Source organism: Ambystoma mexicanum, chromosome 13 (assembly GCF_040938575.1).
Source record: "Ambystoma mexicanum isolate Mex_15411 chromosome 13, UKY_AmexF1_1, whole genome shotgun sequence".
Taxonomy (NCBI): domain Eukaryota; kingdom Metazoa; phylum Chordata; class Amphibia; order Caudata; family Ambystomatidae; genus Ambystoma; species Ambystoma mexicanum.
The window spans coordinates 576,597,348-576,619,218 of record NC_090938.1 but is presented as its reverse complement, the minus strand read 5'-3'; the positions used below and the strand labels follow the sequence as shown (position 1 = coordinate 576,619,218).

The 21,871-nt window shown below is 42.7% G+C and overlaps 1 protein-coding gene across 5 annotated transcripts in view; it reads left to right on the top strand.

Moving 5' to 3' along the window:
* ABI3 (ABI family member 3) overlaps nucleotides 1–21,871 on the top strand; it is a 331,848-nt gene that overhangs the window by 253,875 nt on the left and 56,102 nt on the right. The window contains exon 8 of one of the 5 annotated variants that reach the window (XM_069634394.1): nucleotides 10,005–10,511. The exons of the other annotated variants lie outside the window; for them this stretch is intronic. The gene's annotated coding sequence lies outside the window, so the exon portion shown is untranslated. Of the gene's footprint in view, nucleotides 1–10,004; nucleotides 10,512–21,871 lie in introns of those variants that run through there. 5 annotated transcript variants of the gene reach the window in all.

Sequence of the window (21,871 nt, the reverse complement as noted above, 5' to 3'; positions counted from 1 at the left end):
TTGTTTTGTTTGAATAAAATAAAAAATAAAAAAATAAAAAAGAGAGGAGCTTTTAAATGTGGAGAGCCTGCCCAAGATCCACGAGACACATTTTGGGCTTTAAATCTTGCTACAAAGACCTTTCGAACTTCAACAAACACTATTTGAACTTTGCCCAAATCGAAAGACCCTTTCAGAGACTGACCAAGAACCTAATGAATATTTCCTGATTATATCTTTTTTGCCTCCATCACACATATGGGGGCATATCTATCCTTGTTACTCACGTCTTTGCCTCTTTAGTTATTTATACACAACAAACCTTGGTTTGAGACGTTCCTTCTTGTCCTTGGTTAGTCCCCTTCTTGGTTACAGTAAGGATTGACATAGTTGGTCACCTTGACCCACTGACAGTATCAGGAAACCAGTTCAGGTAAGCAGTTTTGGAACACACAACCAGGTAACCCTGAGGCAATACCCACTAGGACAATTATTGCCCTGGCATTAGCAAGAGCTCTCCATGGAATTTTCACAACAGTTAGTTACCCCAAGCAGTTTATTTTGCACCATGATCTCAATGTATTCAACTTACATGAAGGCTATGTGAACTGAGGGCACCTTCCATTTCAGATCAATGATGATATGATATGGCATTTATACCGCACCTATAGACGTGTTCCAAGGTGCGACGAGGAAAGGGGAAGGGAACAGAGGGAGGACAGAGATCTCCTACCTCCATGAAAAGTGCCAAAGAAAGGGATGGGCATTAAGCCCTTCAAACACCTTATCAGACACATTGTGAGTCATTCTCTTGCCTTAGAAAAGAGGAGTTGGGAAGGAAACCCTTGGAGTCCAACCTATGACGTGATGGCCCGCTGTCTGGCCGTGAGCCCCATGTAGCTTAGAAGTCCTCTGTTCCATTGGAGATCGCCAGTGTCCCCCTGAACCCTGGGTGCCCCCAAGCACTGCTGCTGTCCAGGTATGCCCTGATGGGATCAAAGAAATAACAATTGAATCGATGCATGTAATTACAATTGATTCACTTGCATGCCCTGCTGTGCCGCTACGATTATACTTTGATTTGCCAAATATGAATGATACCGCTGCAATTGTAAGCCCTGATGGGATTTTCACACTGAATCCGGGGTATTTTTCATCTTCACAAATGACCACCTGCATTTTGAGGCCAGCAGCATGCCTTCCATGTCTACCCATGAGCCCGCCTCGGCTCTGGGCAGATTGGCCAAAAGAAAAGTTAATTGCACCTGACCTATGGAGCCTGCAAGCGAACCTCGCCCCACACAAAGGCCAATCACTAAAGACCCCAGATCATACACCCTAATAGGGTACATTTCAATATGTTCTACGGGATCTACAGTTAATCTAGCAATGCCCCGGATAATGCTGCATCACGCCTCAATCCCCCTGTCTACTTTCCTACCCTCCTATACATACATGGCTGCCCCCTGTACTATGCATGCATCTGCCAACAACTTAATTGTACCCTACGCAGTCCCTGACAGTCCTCCTCTTCAGCTTTGCTGTGCGATGCTGAGCCCTGATGCTGCCAAACCCATCATTCCCCCCTCTGGCAGCAATGTCCAATCAACCTCACCTCGACATCCATGCCAGCTATCCACTGTACTGTAAGAGGTTTTGTCTCTGGGGCTATTACCTAAGTTGGCAGTATTTTAGTATCGCAGTATTTTGGCAGTAAATTGGCATTACCTCTTTTGGTGGTAATTTAGTGGTGAGCATACCTTTTTTAACACTGCCCTATGATAAGACAAACCTTCCCCCTTTATAGGTATGACACCCTCCAGGCTGACTGTAAACACCCACCCAGGCTTAGCACAATTATAGGGAACCCAGTAAGATCAGAAATAATGCCAGTTATCACGTATAGATTTTGTCAATGGTTTATCTACACCAAAAACCTATGCCGTGGGAGGGCTCTTCTCCCTCTTTAGCATGCAGAGTGGAGCACATTCTTACCAACACCCAAACTCTCTGGCTTGCCAATGTATACAGTTCAGTTTTTCAAGGATTTTACCTCCAGTGGTATTTTATTTTTACCACTGTGATGTGAACAACACAACGCCTTTTAATTACTTTCCCCAGTTGAAATATGAAGCTTTGGAGACATAAAAGAAAAATCCTTACACCAAACCAGTCTAAATACTTTTTTTTATAATTCTATTAGCACCATGTGATTTACAATAAAAAACATAATCCAATCAACAATAATACATTACCCAAATCTTACCCACATTAGTACTGCTGCATTAACCTAAGAGAAAAAATAAAATAAAACAGGCATCGCAATACAATAAGAACATTTGTTAACTGTAAGAGATTTTGTCCCTCTGTCTTTTAAGACATGCACAAAGAAAACATCACATTCTGTTTTAAAAATAGACCCCTGTGCTGACTGATAATGAATCACATTCAACCCACACTCTCCTCACTTACAATTATTTATGGCGCTTCTGTGTTTCGTCTGGACAATCTCTTTCTGACCTGGATTATCTGCGCGGGAGTATTACAAACCCTGCAGTGCCTCGGGATCAGCCTTGAGATCCCAGCAACTTCAATGCCAGGGCGTCGCTTCTCTACGCACTCCCTTCTGCAGATTGCAACGCCAGACAAGCAAAAACCAGCTCCCAGCACTGGCACAGGCAGGAACAGAATGCCCAGGCCCTTCAGTTCAACTCCCTATATTCTATCTGGCTGTCAATCAAGAGTAGCCTTGCCTTTCTCTTGACGTACTTGACACCTTCTAAGCTTCTGACTCCACTGTCCAATCACTTTAGGAGGGCCTTCATGTATCTATTTATTTCCTGCATGAACTAAAGAAACTTCATAATTTGCACAAAAGACTGTTCATCCATCTGTGTGTTTTTTTATGCATCTCCTTCCATTAAGCGAAAAAGAGAGCAGAATCACAGAATTTCTATCTGTGTTTATTGAAATTGCATTATAATGTTAATCAGTAGAGCTACTCAGTTAATGGGTATAATTAATAGGGAAATTAATCAGTTATTACGGGTTATTTCCAATGCAATTCACACAGATTGGAATTCCCGTAATTTGTATGTGTATAATACACATTGAACCCACTATCTTTTCTGCAAACACTCTGCTTTATCACTGCAGGCCTAATGTGGCATTTCACTTGACCATCTCTTTTCTGCATTCAGACTAATCCCATTAACATGCTGATCTGTATCCCTAATTTGCTAAAGGTTTTTCACCCATTTTACTGGTTGCATCTGCACACGTTTTGTTGTGGCTGCTTTTAAAACACTGCCATTTTAAAACACTGTTATTCAGCACTTAACACCCATTTTGTTGCTTCCATTGAAAACACTGTTATCTGCATTTGCATGAATCAATGCCATGAATCAATGCCAAAATCCCTACATATATTTCCCTCCTTTTCAGACAATTAAGATCGCTCGCAAAGTCATAGTTGGATGAACTGCACACAACTTCAAAGGTATGTGTCACAGGATACCTCTCCTTCCCCATTGTTAGATGAATAATGGCTGAAATAACATCATATTAATAAGAATGGACATATAAATATTTCACAATGAATGATTGCTTAAATGTAAAGCAAAAATGAAACAGAATATAGCGTGTATATCAGTCCTCACATGTATGTGCATGTGTGATAGAATAATATCCGTGCACACTCCAGATTGAAGGGTACACATCCAACAGTTCATATTTCCATGGATTGTTCAAACTCCATAGCATCACCATAGGTTCTGAATTATAGTCTCTGTCTATATATTTTATGGAGTAAACATTTTTTATCAGCATGTATGCACAAAAACAAAACAATAAAATAAAACAACAAAATAAAATGAAAATAAAATAAACAATTTCCATTGTCCCCAGTTCAAGTTCCAACTGGTGAAACACAGCACAGTAATATGCTCCACTAACAATAACTGGGAAAACAAAATCAACTGCACCAAATAAATTTCATGTCAATTATGCTCCATTTCTGGGACCCACAATCCTCAGGACCACATCTCCGGGATGTATTGTCCATAACAGCATCCTTCTCAGAGGAATCTCTCCGGCTTGGCACTCTATGGATTTTCCTCCACAGAAGTTATCTCTTTTGGCATCTCATGCTGTTTATTTTCACCCACATACTTCGGTCCAAAGGCTTTCCTGAGGTTTCCTCCCATGGACTCCAATCCCGTGGCCTCCAATCCATCACCTCCAGAGACTGGCCCTGCCAGAACAATAGGTTAATGATATCTAAAGTGAATAGAAAAGAGACAAGTTAAGTACATAGCATAAAACAATTGTCTATCCCTCTTCCAAAAACGTGGCCCAAAACATCCTAGCTTCCATGAGTTGCCATTTTTGGACACCTGCAATTAAACACACATTATAGAGAAACAAATAATATTTTACACTTTGCATCACTATACATCACAGTAATTCCCAACTAAATACACACCATTCTATATTATTTTATATCTCCAAGACATGGCATTTTTGTTTGCTTTTGCTTACTCACCAGATCATATTTCTGCTTATTCATGGAGTGAAATATATACCACCTTGTAACTGTTCTTATGTCATCAGGTTATATGCATCATAAAACAGTCACTCTTCAATGCACCCGCCAACAGATACATTTACTGTGCTTTTACCACAATGTCTTGCTGTCAGCTTTGTTTTAATCGCAACCAGTACATTTAACTGGTCTCCACCTGCTCAAGTCTCTTGATCTCATGCTTTGGGTGGCAGGGCTTAGTTTGGTTAACATGAACAAATTACTGTGTCACCATCTCACCCTCCATCCTCATTATTTTATATACCACAGGGGATATTTTATCTACAATCTCAAATGGCCCATGCCATGCCGCGAGAAATTTTGAATTTTTATGTCTATTCTTCCCAAAGTGATATTTATATACCCGATCACCTATTTTATATTCTTTCACAGATGTCTTTTTATCACAATAGGTCATTGCACTTTCAGCAGCTCTTTCCAGATTTCGCTGTGCAAATGCAAATGCATGTTGCAAGTGCTTCCTCAATTCTTCCACATATTTGTGAACTGTGGATGCACTCACAAGTGTTTGCTCATGTGTCTTGCACAGTAAATGTTGTGGCAACACCATTTTTCTTCCTGTTAATACCTCATGAGAACTGATGCCTGTTGCTCTAGCAGGAGTCGACCTAATAGCCATTAATAATAAAGGTAATCATAGATCCCAACTGGAACCTGCCTCTGCTACAAATTTCTTTAGTATCTCTATGATAGACCTGTTACTTCTCCCTACATTCCCAGAAGAAGCCGGTGTATAGGAGATATGCAATTTCCTTTTTACCCCCAATATCTGCCACACCTTTCTCATCAAGACGCTTGTGAAAGGACTTACTCTGTCTGATTCTATCCTTTGGGGTAACCCGAACCTTGAAAATATGTGATTTACCAGCAATGTGGTGGCTGTTTGTGCACTACAGTCTAGTGCAGGAATGCATTCCAGCCACCTTGACATTAGACATACCACCGTTAATAAATACTATTTCCCCTGGCTGATCTTTTCACAGGCCCAACATAGTCTATTTGTAAATCTGACCATCTGTAAATCAGATCCTGATCTGGTGTATCATAACTCCACTGCACTACAGGTCGTCCAACTTCTTTTGGAGATCTAGAGCGTGTAACTGCATCCACCTGTATTTCACCAATAAGATGTTCAGTGGGCAACAATTCTCCCATGACAGCCCCAATTTTGGCCAATTGATCTGCTTTATTATTTCCCTCCTTACCCTCTCCTGGTGTCTTTAAGTGTCCACAAATCTTCCTCCAATGTATTATTAAACCATTCTCTGGCACTAATTTATCTATAGCTTGGATCATTTTCACATGTTTGTGGGGCATCTTGTTATACGTGAGCATACGCTTTGTTTTCCAGCCAGGTAAATACTCTACGAAGCTGTTTAGGTCATAATCAGAATCAGTTACTAGGACAATTTATTTGATTTGTTATCAACTGTGGTAGTAACCGCTTTATAAATAGCAGCTAACGCTGCTATTTGGCTACTCCTGGCTCCAATTCTCATCCCTATACTAGGAATGCCTTCACAGCTTATCCAGACATTTCCTATCCCTGCCACCAGCTGTTTATCACTATCATTTTCAATATGAAAAGCACATCCATCTACATACACAGTTGGCAAATCTTTGCACACATTTTCATTAAAGCTTTGTGTGGTGATTGTTCAAATTTATTTAAACTTAGCTCTACTTCTATTTCATTTGAAACACATTCAGCTGCCGAGTCTTGAAGATCTGCTATCCCTTGAGCAATTGGGCTCTTTTTCTTCTGTCCATATCTTACCTCGCCAGGGAATCCCTGCAATGCCAATCTCCACAAAGTAATTCTGGACTGCGCTAGATTGACTGATCTAATCCTTTTACTTTGTAAAAATTGCAACGGCTGATGATTTGTTTCAATGATCACCTTTTCTCCCTGAATAAGGGACGGAAGTGCTGCAACGCCCAGACAGTGGTCAGGAGAGCCTTTTCACATTCCCTGAATTTAGTTTCAACCTGAGATAACGCCTTGCTCGCATAGGCAATAGTTTTATGATTCGAATCATACTTTTGAGATCATACAGCTGACATAGACTGTTCAGTGAATCCTATTTCTAAGCATGGCGCCTTCATAAGACATTCTTTCAACTTAGCTACTGCCTCAGATTGCTCTTTTTCCCATCTCCAGGGTACATTCCGCTTCAATAATTTAGTCAAAGGTTGAGTGATTTCGGTGTAATCCTCAATAAAAATCCTGTTATATCCTGTCATCCCTAGTAAACTTTTTAAACCTTTCATATTTTTAGGATTTTTTAATTTCTGTATTGCTTCCACCTTTTTCTTTTGTGGACTTGTCGGGGTGGTTTCCCGGGGGTCGGCAGAGCCGTCCGCGGACCTCCGGGGCTGGGGAGGCACCAACTCCTCCCGCGTCCCAAAAGGAGTATTAGGCACACACAAGAGCAAAGTAGTTACTGCTGTTTATTATAGTAACGGCAGGGATTGTTCTCAGCCCGTATGCATCCGGGGAGACGCTCTCCCTCTTCGTGGGGCTCGCAGGCCCTTTTTACCATAGTATGACATGATATTCGCGTCACCTGGGAAAATTGTCACAAAACCTAACGCCAGCTCGGGTTGGCTCCCCGAGTGGTAGGGTTAGTATAGGGTATTAATTTACCATGAGTAGGATTAACTTCCTTCATTCATTTGGCACAGACATACATAGTTACCTATAGGAGGGAATATTAGTGGATGAGGACGGGTCAGGTGGTACACTTGGGCTGTCCCTAACACTTGCTACAACAAATTAGTTACAAGGGGACCCTTGGTGATTGGCTAACTAAAATGGCATCAGTGAGGAGCCCCTCGTACTCCGATTGGTTCCCTCGCGCGCCCCCAAGCCTAGGACCATCGCCGTTCCCAGCTCGCGATGTACCTGGTGCTGGCAACAATGTGCAACTATGTGTTAGTGGTGGACAATGGACAGGTCATGCTAGTGGCTGATGATCATGCCTTTCCCATCGGTGTAGGTGTCCAACTTGTCGCTTCGTTGTTGCAACCTGTGTCCCAGACGTGGGACCCCGGCGACTTTCTGTCTTATGAGCTTGGCAATTTGTCAGTTCGGCACGTGTGGGGGGAGCATCGGGAAGCGATACTTGAACAACAACCGGTATCTAAAAAAGAAAAAAAAGAATGAAAAATTGGTCTTTGTCAACACGTACAGTAATCTGTCAAATCGGATTAGAAAAATCATATACCAAAACTGGACGATTATGGAAAAAGGAAAAAGCCCATTGGAAAAACCACTAATAGCCTACAGAAGAAGCAAGACCGTGAAGGATCAAATAATGCGCAATGATATCCTAAAGCAATATAAAATCCAACCAACACTTACAGAGAGCTGGGGAATGAGAGCACCGGAGGGACATGTGCCATGCGGCAGCTGTACGTGCTGCCCACAAACAAAGAAATCAACCCAGATAGATTTAGGCCTTAGGAGCGATTGGAACAGAAATCATTAACAAATTGCAACTCCAAATTTGTTGTTTATGTGATATGGTGCCCCTGTAAAAAAATCTATATAGGGACGACTGAAAGAAAAATAAAAACCAGGATAACGGAGCATAAGAGTTGCATAAGGAACAGAATTCATTCCGCACCAATGGTAGGACACTTCATAGAAATGATCCATAAGGCAGAAGAGTTAAAGGTCTGTGGTGTATCAGGTAAAGGAGAGTAATGATACGAACATTGATAGGAGGAAATTACTAATAAAAGAAAAGGAACTAATTTTTCTTACTAAATGTTGCAAGACAGGTCTCAATGAACGAGTGGAGTGATACCTCACGGACCAATGGGAATGGATGCTGCATGGTCCTTTACACAAAGATGCAACCTAAATGGAAGTTATAATGTATATAACACAGAAATGTACACATATGTAGAAAGTATCTGTCCTAAAAGCAACCGATGAGAAAATACAAATGCAATGGGAATGGATGCCGGATGTTGCTTTACACAGATAGGTGCACTAAATGGAAGTTGCAATCTATACAACACAGAAACGTGCACAAATGTGGAAAGTATCTGTCCAAAAAACAACCGATGATAAAATGCTAATAGAACTAATTCGCTTTCCTCCTCTGGCGGATACAATATGAGAATATGGGGAGAGGACATGGACAAACATGAGCTGAATTTGAAAATTGCAGGATTAAGAAATAAGAGCCTTACGAGCGATGCAGGATCGGGGGTAACAGAGATACCGAACACGGATTAACAAAGGCAGAAAATAGGACCTTCTTTTCTGAGACGATGACCCGAAGGCATCCGATTGGATGAAGGGGAGCGCGCCTACCAACAGGAACGTACAAAAGAATACGGAAATGGCCACAATTCAGAAAGTGGAACCAGCTGGATGCGGACGGGCCCCTTCGACTAAGAAAGAAGAGACGGCAGAGCTCGGCAGAGACGAGGGAACGCCGGCAATGACCCGCGAGATAGAGGGACCGAGCCATGAAGATGAAAGGTAAGAAAAATAGCGGGAGTAATGAACGGTAGACTAGAGGAGGGTCACAATATAGTGCAGGCTACTCTAATTTAAAACAAATAAACACTTTACTTTGGTAGGTGCCCACGCTTAGAAAATCTTATGGAACTGAAGGAAAGCACGTGGGAATTCGGGACGAGTGAGATTACAATCAGTGAGTATGGCTCAAATATCTAATAGCCCTAAAATTAAATTTAGCCCCAAACAGAATATGGGATATAAGATGTGAAACAGTCTATATTTCCCACCCTGACTCTATTAGAGTACAAGGAGGTATCTACCTCGTATGAAAATCCCGGAGGAGTCGGAAGGAACTATAAACTACTGACGTAGCTGAGTGTTCTCAGAAAAATGGGAACACCGAACTAAGGTACATCTCCCAGAGCAATGTTAACAGCTATATTGTGAACAACATAAAAAAGACATCAAGCATTAGTCCATTCGGGAGCACTTGTAAGCCATATCCCTGTACTTATATGTTTTGAAATAGGTGACCACAGAAAAGATAACATACCAGAATTGGGAATAAAAGAATATTCAAACATAGACATCTGAACGGATGGAAATAAACAACCAGGATACTAAAATTAGAAGGTAAATAATGTACTTCTATTTTGGTATGATTCTTGAGAAAACTGTAAAACTCTGATAAATAGCCCATTGAAGAACAGGGGAACTACTGTTGAATATAGAGAGGGTAGGCTACTAGATTAATGGTACACACCTTATGAAATGATACTGTGCTGTGATGTTGTCCTCCATCAAGTCGTGCATGTCAGTGCCAAATGAATGAAGGAAGTTAATCCTACTCATGGTAAATTAATACCCTAAATATAGTAATAAACACTACAGAGAAGTTGGACTAATAATTCATTTCATTCTTCATATACTTGCTTCTCACAGATACCGTTTTCTGGAATTCTGGCCCAGAAATGAAATAGACGTCAGTGGAATACATGAGTCCCGACCAAGAAGTCTAAAGAATATAAGAAGACCAAATGATCACTACATAACAGAATGTTGCTATACGAAAATTAAACCCTGAAGAATTTCCTTAAATTGTGTAAATTGATATAGGAAAGAAACATGTTGGGTAGTGTGGATTGTAGAATGAGAGGATGTATGGATGACATGAATATGAATGAATAGAACATCTAATGTGGGGATATTCGAGCACCTAGTGAAGAAATGAGAGGACACAAAAATAAACTAAAAACGGAAAAATCTGTCCTCATTTGATGAACTATTTGTGAGCAAGAATAGGTATTGGCTAACAGAATGTTATGTCGGTCTCTTTTTTGTGGTCAACGAGGCCAAAAATAGAGAAAAATGTGCAATAATTGATCTTAGATAAAAGTGTAATAATTTGTATTAGAGGAAATTGTGAATGTATTTTTAGTGATGTTTTATTGAGAGTAAATAAATTGATATGTTTGATAAAAAATTGTTTGGAATTAGTATGTTGTGATATAATGAACTAAACAGCATGCATAAATGAGTCAGAAAAAGGTACTGGAGAAGCAAGGGACCCTTTAAGCATTAGTGTGGTTTACTCGAGACCGTAGCTGGAACAGGATTATGAGCATTTGATTTGTATTTCGGCTCTGAGGGGCGCTTGGCGGTGGCAGATGTAGCCTTGGCGCTGGGAGCGCGGCATGTGGGTTGCAACATCGCAGCCTTGGCTGTGGGCTCTCGTTGGTGCTCGTTATGCGTGGTCAGCACTTTGTTTTTTTGTCTTGGGAGGATTTTCGTCTGAGAGGTTCCTGCTTGGAGACTCTTGCTTGCGGCCTACTTGGGCCTAGTTTCTGGGTGGCGGTACATAATCCATAATATGGGTGTCGCGGGACAACAGAGTGTCACAAGCAACAGTATATATATATATATATATATGATGACATCTCTATAGGGATAGGGTAGCGAGAAAGCACCTGCAAGCGTATACACAAGCTCTTCAGGCATCTTGCGTTTCTGCGGTGCTGTAGAAGGCCTATGTGAAAAATGACAACGATGTATGTCCGTGGGTGTGCCAGTCCGCTACGTCATAGCACTGGGTATGTTCTTCGTGTGGGTTGATGTGTGAGTGACCAGTGTGCATGGTGGCACGTGTGTTCTTGTCGGTTGGCTATGTCGTCATGGCATCTCTAACGATGATGGGTTTTGTGGTTGCTGTCTAATCGAGCTGGTCCATGAGGCAGGCGTCGGCTTGACCAGGATATGTTAGTGGGCAGGCTCCTCGGGCGTGTGGGCCGTGGACACAGGGGACCTGGGCATCCGGTGAGGGGGTGAATTGGTCGAACTCCTCTCGTGGAGGGTGCTTTGGCTGTGATCCCCTGGGCCATGGTTTGGATGAGAATGGGGGAGGGGTGTTCTCCCATTTTCCCACTTCAGTCCCCCCGCTGGTTGACTTGTCGACCACAAAATTCTCCTCTCTCTGCTCTCCGCGTACTCTCCATACCTTTGTTATTCCAGCCAGATGTCCATACTGGTTCACATGGTCTTCAAATGATCAGTACATGTACACGCATCCACCACCGGGTTTGCAATATACCCACTTTCCAACATAATTGTTCGGGTTCCTTGGGTTCTCTACCTTCACTGATGGCGAGTGTAGGTCTGCTTCTAATATTTGCTTGCACAACCTCTCTCGTTCTTTTATTATGATATCTGTGTGTTTGTCATCTTCAGCTGGCATTAGGGCATGCATGCCTATCATTTCCAACATTTCATCAGTTGTGCGTGCTGTTCTTGCTTTCCATAATCTCAGCCCTAACAGGGCGGCCATCCCCAATATTATGCATCCCGCTATTATTTTAAGACCGTCTGACAGCCACAATGGCATCCATGACTATAGATAAGAAAACCAGCTGCCATCTCTCTTCACTCCCTTTGCTTCTTCTTCTATCTTGGCGTGCATCTTGGCAAGTTGTGATACTGCCTCAGAAAGCGTGCCATTGTCAGCGTCGTTGGCAGGGATAAACGTGCAACACAAACTTCCAATTTTTGCACAAACTCTTCTTTCCATTGCTGTTAGGAGATCCAACACATATCTATTCTGGAGTGCCACCATTCATACTGCCCTCAGTTCTTCTTTTATCACGTTGAATCCATTAACGGTGGAGTTTATTGTCATCAGTTCCCATCTTGTTATCTGGAGCCATTTCGCATTTGCATACGCCTGCATTCCTGGATGTATTATGGAGGAAAAGAACATTGCCGCTCTACTGAACAGTCTGTGTTCTGGTGGGATGTCACTAAGAGCTGTTTCCGATCTTCCCCACAGGTAGTTCCCCGTCAGTGGTTCTCCTTGTATTTTCACTCTTGACAATGTTGTCATGCCAGTTTTTTCCTGCCCTCCTCCACTGATCTTTTCTTTCTTTTATTCCCTTCGTCCATCTTAGGGAAGTTCCCTAAATTGTCATGTTGCTGTGGCACTACTAAGGATAGTTCCTTTATGTGTACCATAATGCATATTTCGTTCCAAGATGGCGGTAAGCTGTGGTATGCCTTTCCTCCGCAGGCCCAATAGTGGTCCATTAGAACTGCTGTACCGGCACCCTCCTGATTTATCATTACTGTTCTTTTGCAGTTGCTGTTCCTTCCAACATCAACGTCTCTGTCCTGTTGATAACAAAGCGTAGGTGCAGTTAGTGGGAGTATTGTTATCGGATCCTCGTCCTTCTCTAGCCATGTTACCAGTGCTGCGCTCCTTATCCATCCGTTGTAACACTTATTGTTTTTTTCATCCATTTTTTCCACAGTTGTTCTTGTCAATCTTACCATATTGCTCCCCATGGCCCCATCTGTCCATCCTTCTTTTGTGTACACCTTTACATATATTATTATCAGTGGTCTTTCCCAGCACCCTAGTATTCCAGGAACTTCTCTTGCACGCCATTCACATGGTAGGTAATTCAATGTTACTTCCTTTGTTTCCCCATTGTCTGGTCCATCCGTCACATATTGGAGCCCTTGTGTATGTTGCCAGTAGTTATTGTACATGGGAAGTGTTTTGATGAAGTTATTTTCATACGGGTATGTGTCCCTTGTCTTAAACTGCAGTATTGCTAGTCTCCCATGGAATCGTCCCCTTGTTTGGAACAGAGCCAGGTATATCAGGCACTCTACTAATGCTGCAGGTACCTCAGTAGCCATATATGTTCGGGATGCACTCATGGCGTTTGGGATCAATGAGCACACATAGCAATTGTCCTTAGTTGTCCCCTTACCAATTTTGGAAATGTGTTGGTACCACATGTTGTTTGAGACGTGTGCCGATTCTGTAAGGTATGTGTCTACCCCGTTGTTATCAATAGATGTACTACGTTTAATCCTGTTCCAGTTTACTCTTGGGTTACTTGTACCACCTGATACCGTACCTGTTGCAGCTGTGGTGGGGGGTTTATTAGTAGGAGGTGCAGCCATTACATCGGAAGCATAGTGTGCCTGCCAGACAGTGGCAGCAAGTAGACCAGTGATAAACAGGCCTATAATTTTTATTACAATAGCTAATATCACTGGCATTTTTTCTCTTACCTTTGCTGTGGTCCTGCAGCCTTTTACATTGACGATATAGATGCCCGTCTGAAAATTTCTAAAAAGAAGCATTCATTTTGTTAGTTTTGTTTATTCAAGCTCTCCCTATCATGTAGTCGTTTAATGCTCAGGCGAAAAGCTGCTCCCACACTTTCCTTAGCATCCTATCTCTTAGGGCTGGTAAGTGCTCATGAAGATGTGGGAAGGATTGTTCTATTATCAAAATGAACGTGTTGTAATACAAACTTATTTTTCTTTTCTTTAAGTATTTTGGCTGTTTTATAGCGTACACAGTGCTTCTGGGGTATTGTCATCCGTGGGCAGCATTTACCCCTGGGCAAAATGTATGTGCTAGTACCTTTATTCAACTTCTTCTATGTAAACAGTACTGCACGGTTCCTGCATGTGCGAGACAAAAAGAGAAAGAGAACATGCATGTGTCTACACAGTGTTGTGTAAAATTGCAGATATTTTGACAATGTTCTTTATTTAGATAATGGCTGGGACGGGGCTTGTCTGGTCGGGGCTTGTTGGGCCATGGCTTTCTTACTTTGGGATCTCGTTACCATGGGGTGGGCTATGGGCAATTGTTCACTTGAGTCCTTGGGGTTGTTTGGTGTTTGGGATGGATCAGGGACTGTGTTGTCGTTGGTTGCTGTTGCTGCTGCGTTGGCCCTGTCGTCGACGCAAGGCGGGTCTGATCTTTGTAGGGCTTGATGTCGTGCAAATGCGTCCACACGTTCTTGTCTCGGAGCTTCACGGCTCTAGGAGCTGTTTTTTCCACCAGGTGGGGCCCGGTGAACCGAGGGCTGTTCCACCGTCGGTTGAAGTTGCGCAGGAGGACGTGGTCCCCCTCACTTACTGTCCACTGTGCTGCTTGTTCCTGCTCTTCAACTGGTCTCTCTTCTTGTTGGGTGTTCTTCGACCCGCCCTGCGTTCGCTCGATCTGTTGAGAGATAAAGGCGACACTAGTAACCAAGGAAGAGACGTATTCGTATATTTCTTCACCAAAGATAGTCTGAGATGCATGACAATCTGTTATAGCCCTTGATGGTGGTGTCAGTGGGAGGTGCATTGGGCATCTGGTCACCACCTCGTGGGGTGTGAGGTGGTGGTCCGACCCTGGCCTGTTTCTTAACTCAAATAGGGCTAAGGGGGGGGTGGCAGTAGAGCCAGCTTTTCTTAGTTGATTGCTGTATTTTTGCTATCTCTTCTTTTAGGAGGTCGTTGAGGCATTCACAAACGCCATATGCCTGTGGGTGGTGCGTGCATGCAAACTTTTGCTTGATACCAAGGAGAGCAGTGATGTGCTGGAACATTTCATAGGCAAAGTGTGAGCCATTGTCAGACCGCATCACTTCGCACACCCCCCACCTCAGGAACACCTGCCTCACCAGGAACATTGCTGCTCTGAAGGCATCAGCATGGGAGCATGGACCGGCCTCCATCCACCTTGAAAATGGGCACACTACCACAATCATGTATCTGTACCCTTGATATACATTGATCATGTCAACGTAGTCAATATGAAGGTGCAGGAAGGGTCCTTCCGGCCGGGGTATAATACCTTTGATCACTTGCAGCATGTGACCGGCCTTGAATTGTTGACAAGTGAGTCAATTGCTAATGAAGTTTGCAACATGTGAATTCAGCTCGGGACAGAACCACCCCTCTTTTATTCATGCTGCAATCACTTCTTTTCCTGTGTGTGCTGGATGATGTAGTAGGGCCAAGGCTGTTTTCAACAGGGCCAGGGGCATCACTATTTTCCCTGTATTGTTCTGTCGCCATAATATGTCTGTGGGGGACATTGTGCATCCTCTTTTGACCCATAGCTCCTTCTATGCCATGGGTGCTGCTGCCTGTAATTCCATTATTTGATTCTCAGGGTTGTGGGTGTACCCATCCTTCATCAACATTTGTCTTGCCCCCGCCCTCCCCTTATCATTTTCTTTTTCTGTGGGGGTCCAGATCTCACCGAAATACACAGCATATTTAGCATGTGCGTCTGCTGTTCTGTTACCTTTGGAAATGGGCTCATCCCCATTTGTATGGGCCTGAAACTTCACCAAGGCTCTTTCTTTGGGGTCTTCAATTACTTCAATTAGTTCAGCAAGTAGTAGGGCATGTTGCACTGGGGTGCAGTCTGCTCTCCTGAATCCTCTTCACTGCCAATTGATTAATACATAATGTACAGTTGATGTGACGTATGCACTATCAAAATATATTGTTACTCTTTTGCCATTGCTTTCTTTCAGTGCTAAAATTAGGGCCACTAATTCTGCTGCTTGGGCCGAGTAGTGTTGTGGTAACTGGACGCATTTCACTGGGACATAGGTCCAATCCTCTGTCAGTCTCACCACTGCTGCTCCTGTTCTGCGTACCCCATCACTCGGGTCAATTGTTGATGACCCATCAATGTACATTATTTCTCCCCCCTCTCGTGCGTTTTCTTCAACCTTTCTTGTGCTAGAGTAGGTGTCAATGGACTGTGTGCAATCATGAGTGTAGTTGCCATCTTCTACTACCTCTGCTATAAACCTCGCTGGGTTCACGTTGCTGCACCTTACAATTGTTAACTCTGGCCTGGACAAAATTACTTCGTACCCTGGTACCCTTTGAGTTGTCAGAGTTGATTTAGGTTTGTTCAGTATTGCAAAAAGGGCATGTTCCACGTACAGTGTGGTTGGGCAGCCCATTGTTATTGAGGATGATTTTTCTACCGCAAAAGCTGCGGCGGCCAAGCTCTGTTCGCACCGGAAGTGGCCTAACATTACAGGGTCCAGGTGTCCACTGTAGAATGCTACTGGTTTGTGTCCATGCTAGTTTTTTGTGTCAGCACTGCCCTCATTACACCTGAGCTACAATGCGAAAAGATGAAAAATTGTGCTTCATAATTTGGGGTGGCCAGTACTGGTAATGTGGATATGGCATATTTTAGTTCCTGAAATGCCTCTGTCATTTCTGTGGTGCACCTCAACTTCTTCTCCCCCCTCTGCGCTTCTCTGAGGGCCTCAAGCAGTGGTCCTATGTAAGAGCTGTAATCAAAAACCCAGGCCCTGCTGTAGTTGCATAGGCCCAAGAACTGCTGCAGTTCTCTCACTGTCTGTGGCTGTGGTGTGTTGGTTATGGCCTATGCCCTTTGTGGTGCAATGTGCCTTCCGTTTTGTGAAATGAGTTGGCCTATTTAGAGCACTTGTTCTTGGCAGTACTGCAGCTTTTCCTTGTCTACCTTTTACCCTTTTTCTGCTAACACTGTGAGCATTTTGATGGAGTCTCTACTGCACTTCTCTTCTGTGGTGCTACAGATGATGATGTCATTTACATATTGCAGCACCGTGCTTTCCATCTCAATGCTACCCAAATCCATGTGTATCACCCTGTTAAAGATGGATGGTGACTCGCAGTACCCTTGGGGCAGCCTGGTGTGTTTCCATTTTGTTTTGCGATATGTGAAACTTGTCAAGTCTTGTGAGTCTGCGTCCAGAGGTATGGAGAAAAATTCGTTTTTGAGGTCAATCACAGTAAATCGTGACGCCTCTGCTGGTATTCCACATAGTATAGTGGCTGGATTAGCCGCTATAGGGTATTCTGCTTCTACGGTGTGGTTGAGGGGTCTTAAATCCTGGATGAAACACCAAGATCCTCCCTTAGCCTTGCGCACAGAGTACACAGCAGTGTTGCATGGAGACTCTGATGGCACTAGTATACCTCTGTCTATTAGTACTGTTATTGTTTCATATATCCCCTCATCTGCCTCTTTTGATAGTGGGTATTGCTTCACTCTCTGCAGTATTGCTCCTTTTTTCAACTTTATTTTCACCCCTCCAATGCTTTTGATGCAGCCCACGTCATATGGACTGGTGGTCCATAGAGATGCAGGTAGTGCTGCTAGATCCTCCTCATAAAATGGTACAGCTGTAGCGGCTGGTGCCTCTAGCGCCAGTGCCATCTTCTGTGCTACATCTCTGTATGTCACTGTCACCCAGATGTGAACGCTCATCTCAAACACCATCTCCCCCTCACCACTATCGTCCGAGAAGAGCTCCTCATCAGATACCTGGGTTAATCGGCACCCCTCTGCTAGTGCTATTACTGCTCTCCATGCTCTCCCTTCCCTGTCTTGAGCATGTACTGCAATGTAGTCCGGTGTTGCTACAATGCTCTCAATACTCAGTTATATCCTTGTCCCTTCCTTCTCGCTGGCTGGTGTTTCAGGTCTAAAAAGGTAAGCCGCTGACCTCCTCCAAATGTTCCCTTCAATTGCTGTTAGCCATGCTATTGCCATGTCTGCCCCATGTTGGAAGATGCCTCCATCTACTGGTTCAGCTCTGGCTACTGTTTTACCGCACTAAGCCTGTAATATTTGTCGTGCTGTGAGCATATTGATGCCTGTTGTGGAGCATATTATTCCCTTTTCAGTAAAGGAGATGGTCATATTCAGTCTGCTCATGATGTCTCTACCTAGTATGTTTACTGGTGACTGTTTTGAGTATAGCAGGAAGAGACATATCGTGATCTCCTACAGATAAGGAGACGTTATCAATGAAGGGAACCAACCCTCGAGCCCCAGAGAATCCTTGAGTATTCATAGCTTCGCCTGACAGTTTAAACTTTCCTTCCCTTATGCATGACCTAGTGGCCTCTGTGTCAACTAGGAAGGAGAATTTTTTGTCACCTATCGTCGTCACCTGTATGCGTGGTTCCTCCGCAGGGTTAGGTGTTACTGATAGGATGGGACACATCAAAGACATCTGTGGGCTGTCCTATTGTGGGTATAGTGACTGTCCACTTCCCGTGTAGGGGTTGTGGCCCAAAATTGTTACCTTCCCCAGCTGTGTCTGCTGTATAGGTGAGTCAGATGTTGACACTTCCTTGCCCTGTATTTGGGTGAGCTGCTGTATTGTTTGTGCTTGTTGTTGTTGTGTTGCTGTTACCTGTTATTGTGGTGAGTGTTGTATCTGTTGTTGTGGTGTTTGTGTCTGTAGTTGTGATTGTAGTGTTGCCGGTTGTTGCATTTATGGTGGTTGTGTATACACTTGCATTTGTAGCTGGGGCTGTTGTTGTTGTGGTGCCTGTTGTTGTGGTAGGGGTTGCTGTGTTCTTTGCTGTTGGTAAACTTGCTGTTCTACCATAAGCCCTTGCTGTCCTTGCTCCCCCCAAGCTGCCTGTGCTTGTCTCATTCTGCATGTGCGTGACATGTGTCCCACCATCCCACATATCCAACATGTCGGTGGTTCCCGTGCTTGCCATTGAAGTCCCCCATGTTGTTCGTGATACCCCTGCTGTCCTTGTAAGCTCGGAACCCTTCCCCTTGTTGTTGTGTGGGTGGGCCATATCCTCTCCCCCTCATTTGTCCGCCCCTCCCTCTGTAGCTATTTGAGTACCCGTTTCCCATTTGCATATAACCCCCTCCCGCGTGTTCTGTGTATGGCGAGGGTGAAAGCATTTGTTGTGTTATTACCTGTGCTTGCTGCACTGGCAATACCTGTTGTTGTGTTTGTATCTTGTGTCACTGTGGTCTGTGTGGGTGTCGGTGCTGTTATCAGCGATCCCTCCATGGCATATTTTGATAACTTCTTTTGGACCAATTTTGCTTCCTCTGTCTTTCTATCCTCCTCCTTTTGTTTCATCTTTTCCTGCCACATCCTGCAGTAGTGCACTATTGTCAGTTGTATCTCTGGCCATGCTTTTGCTTCCATCCCCACTAGCTTCTTCAACTGTCTTTGTACTTGCTCCGGGAGCCCTTGTATTAGTATGTGGTAGAAAATTTCTAGTGTTTTGTCCCACGGTTCCCCCGTTTCCAAGCGCCACTTCTCCTGAATCTCCTGGATGTAATTAACAGGATCTTCATTCTCACGCATCTTGTGTGATGTTATTGCTCCTATGTCTGATGTGTCTGGGTATTGGACTCTCAATGCCTGCCATAGCGCATGTCTGCAGTTGTCGAATGGTGCTCCATCATGGGACATGTCGTTTATTGTTACCCCTGGGAAACCCGCCCTCTTCCAGATGTCATCAGCGGCATCCCCCATTATGGAAATTAGGAGCCCCTTTACGTCTCCCACCGCTAATATTTGCCCTGCAGCTTGTTTTTCCATCTCATATATCCACTTCCCAGCTCCTCCACTTAGGGATGGAAGTCTGCATTTTATATTTTCCTTATCGCCATTTTTCCAGGGGATATATTTTTTTTTTTTTTTTTTTTTTTTTATTTAAAAATTGTTTATAGTTTACATCAATTTTATAAACTTTTACAATTATTTCATCAACTTTAAAACACTACATTTCTTAGAAGCATCGCATAAAATCATTTTCTTTCTATATACGCATTAAAATATATTTGGCATAAATCATTTCTATTTTGCAATTTTCACATTTTCACACTTAGTAACAATAGAATTTATATAGTTTCTTTACATAAGTGTATATTTTTGCAATAGGCCTTTTTTTTTTTTTTTTTTTTTAAATACATGTCATAATGATGCAATTATTCAAGTAAAATATATAATACATCAGTTATATCCTGAATTCATCAATTTCATTTAATTTACTATAATTCTTCAACAAGAAGCATGTTTAAGCCCAGATTTTTAGTTTTCAAATCCTCGTCAATTTTGAATAGGAGCCTTGATAAAGTCAAAATAAAACGCATACTATCCCCTTGCATGCTGCGTTCCCAAAACGCGGCCCGTGCGATATATGTTAGGCCTGGATTAAATTCGCCTAATAACAAGCATCTCTTTTCCTCAAAATAAGGGCAATATACCACAAGATGCTTTATAGATTGAATTTGACAAATCGAAGCACAAAACCAACAATTTGGGTGCACGATCAATTCGCTACCAACTTTCCATTTACAGATACGTTCCAAAGTAGCGAATTGATTTAATCTGAATCTTAGGTAGATATTACGTACTCTACGATCGGGACATTTCATGAGATATAGTGGAAGAGTACCCCTCGTCCTAAGTCTATTCGCACACTCCGTGTATAAGGCATAATTATGATTTTTTTCAATTATCATCCTCCAGTCCCATTCATACATTTTGCGTTTATTTCTAGCTAAACCGAGTTCTAGGTCCTCAATTGTTACTTCAATGGTGTCCAAGAGCATATTCATTTGTTTTTTTAACATATCCAACGATTTAACATCACCATTATGTAATAAACTGTGAAGATCTTCATACAATGAATTTCTGGGGGGCAACAGCATTTTCATATAGCTCATTAATTGTCGCCATCTCCATTTTGACGCTAGTGTAGATAGACCCAGTTCATGGCAAATTATCGAATTTGGTATAGCTGATGACAAGCACAAGGTTTTTTTCCAAAGAAACCCTTGAATCCCATTAAGGATTTGTTCAATGTTCATTAGACAAATATCTAAACTATAAAGAATAATGGGTTCAACCTTTAACAAGTAGAAGTCCAATAAAGGCTCAACCGAGAACATACAGTACTTAGCATAAATCACCTTCATCATTGATAGGAGAGAACAAGATTTTGAAGTTAAGAACTCCTTCCATGATTTCAGTGAATAGCTGTTATTCAAAGGATAACCTAAATATCTAATCGATTTTGCCATTTCAAGCCTACTACCCGCAATTGTCCAATAGTACGATCTTATTTTTTTCCTATTATGACAAGTGATGATTTGAGATTTTTTAGAATTTGCCGTGAGATTGTGTTCTGCAGCATAATCATAAAAGATGTTTAATTTTTGCTGTAATCCCGAAGGGGTCCTATCAAACAGAATAATGTCATCGGCAAAACAAAGCCAATCAAGTTTAAGACTCCCAAGTTTTACCGGAAATGTGCCATTACCTATCCACAATCGATCCATATCAGAGAGGTACAAGTTAAACAGGGTTGCAGCTAGGTTGCAACCCTGTTTTACCCCAATCTCGGTAGCAATAGGTGAGGTAAGAGCACCTTCCCTATTTATTCTGATTTGGAAAGATGTATTAGTATGTAACATTGCAAGAAGTTGCACAAGTCGTTGAGGAAAACCTAAATTCAATAGTTTTTCCCACAGCACTTCTCGAATTACACAGTCGAATGCACTAGTTAGATCAAGCGCTGCAAGGTATATTGGGCCAGACTCCGGTAGTTTAGATTTATAGATGAAGTGTGCAAGAATTATAGCATTAAGCGATGTTCCGATATTCTTTCTAAATCCGGATTGAAACTTTGAGTAGATATCATTGTTATCAATATAATTTTGTAGTCTGATT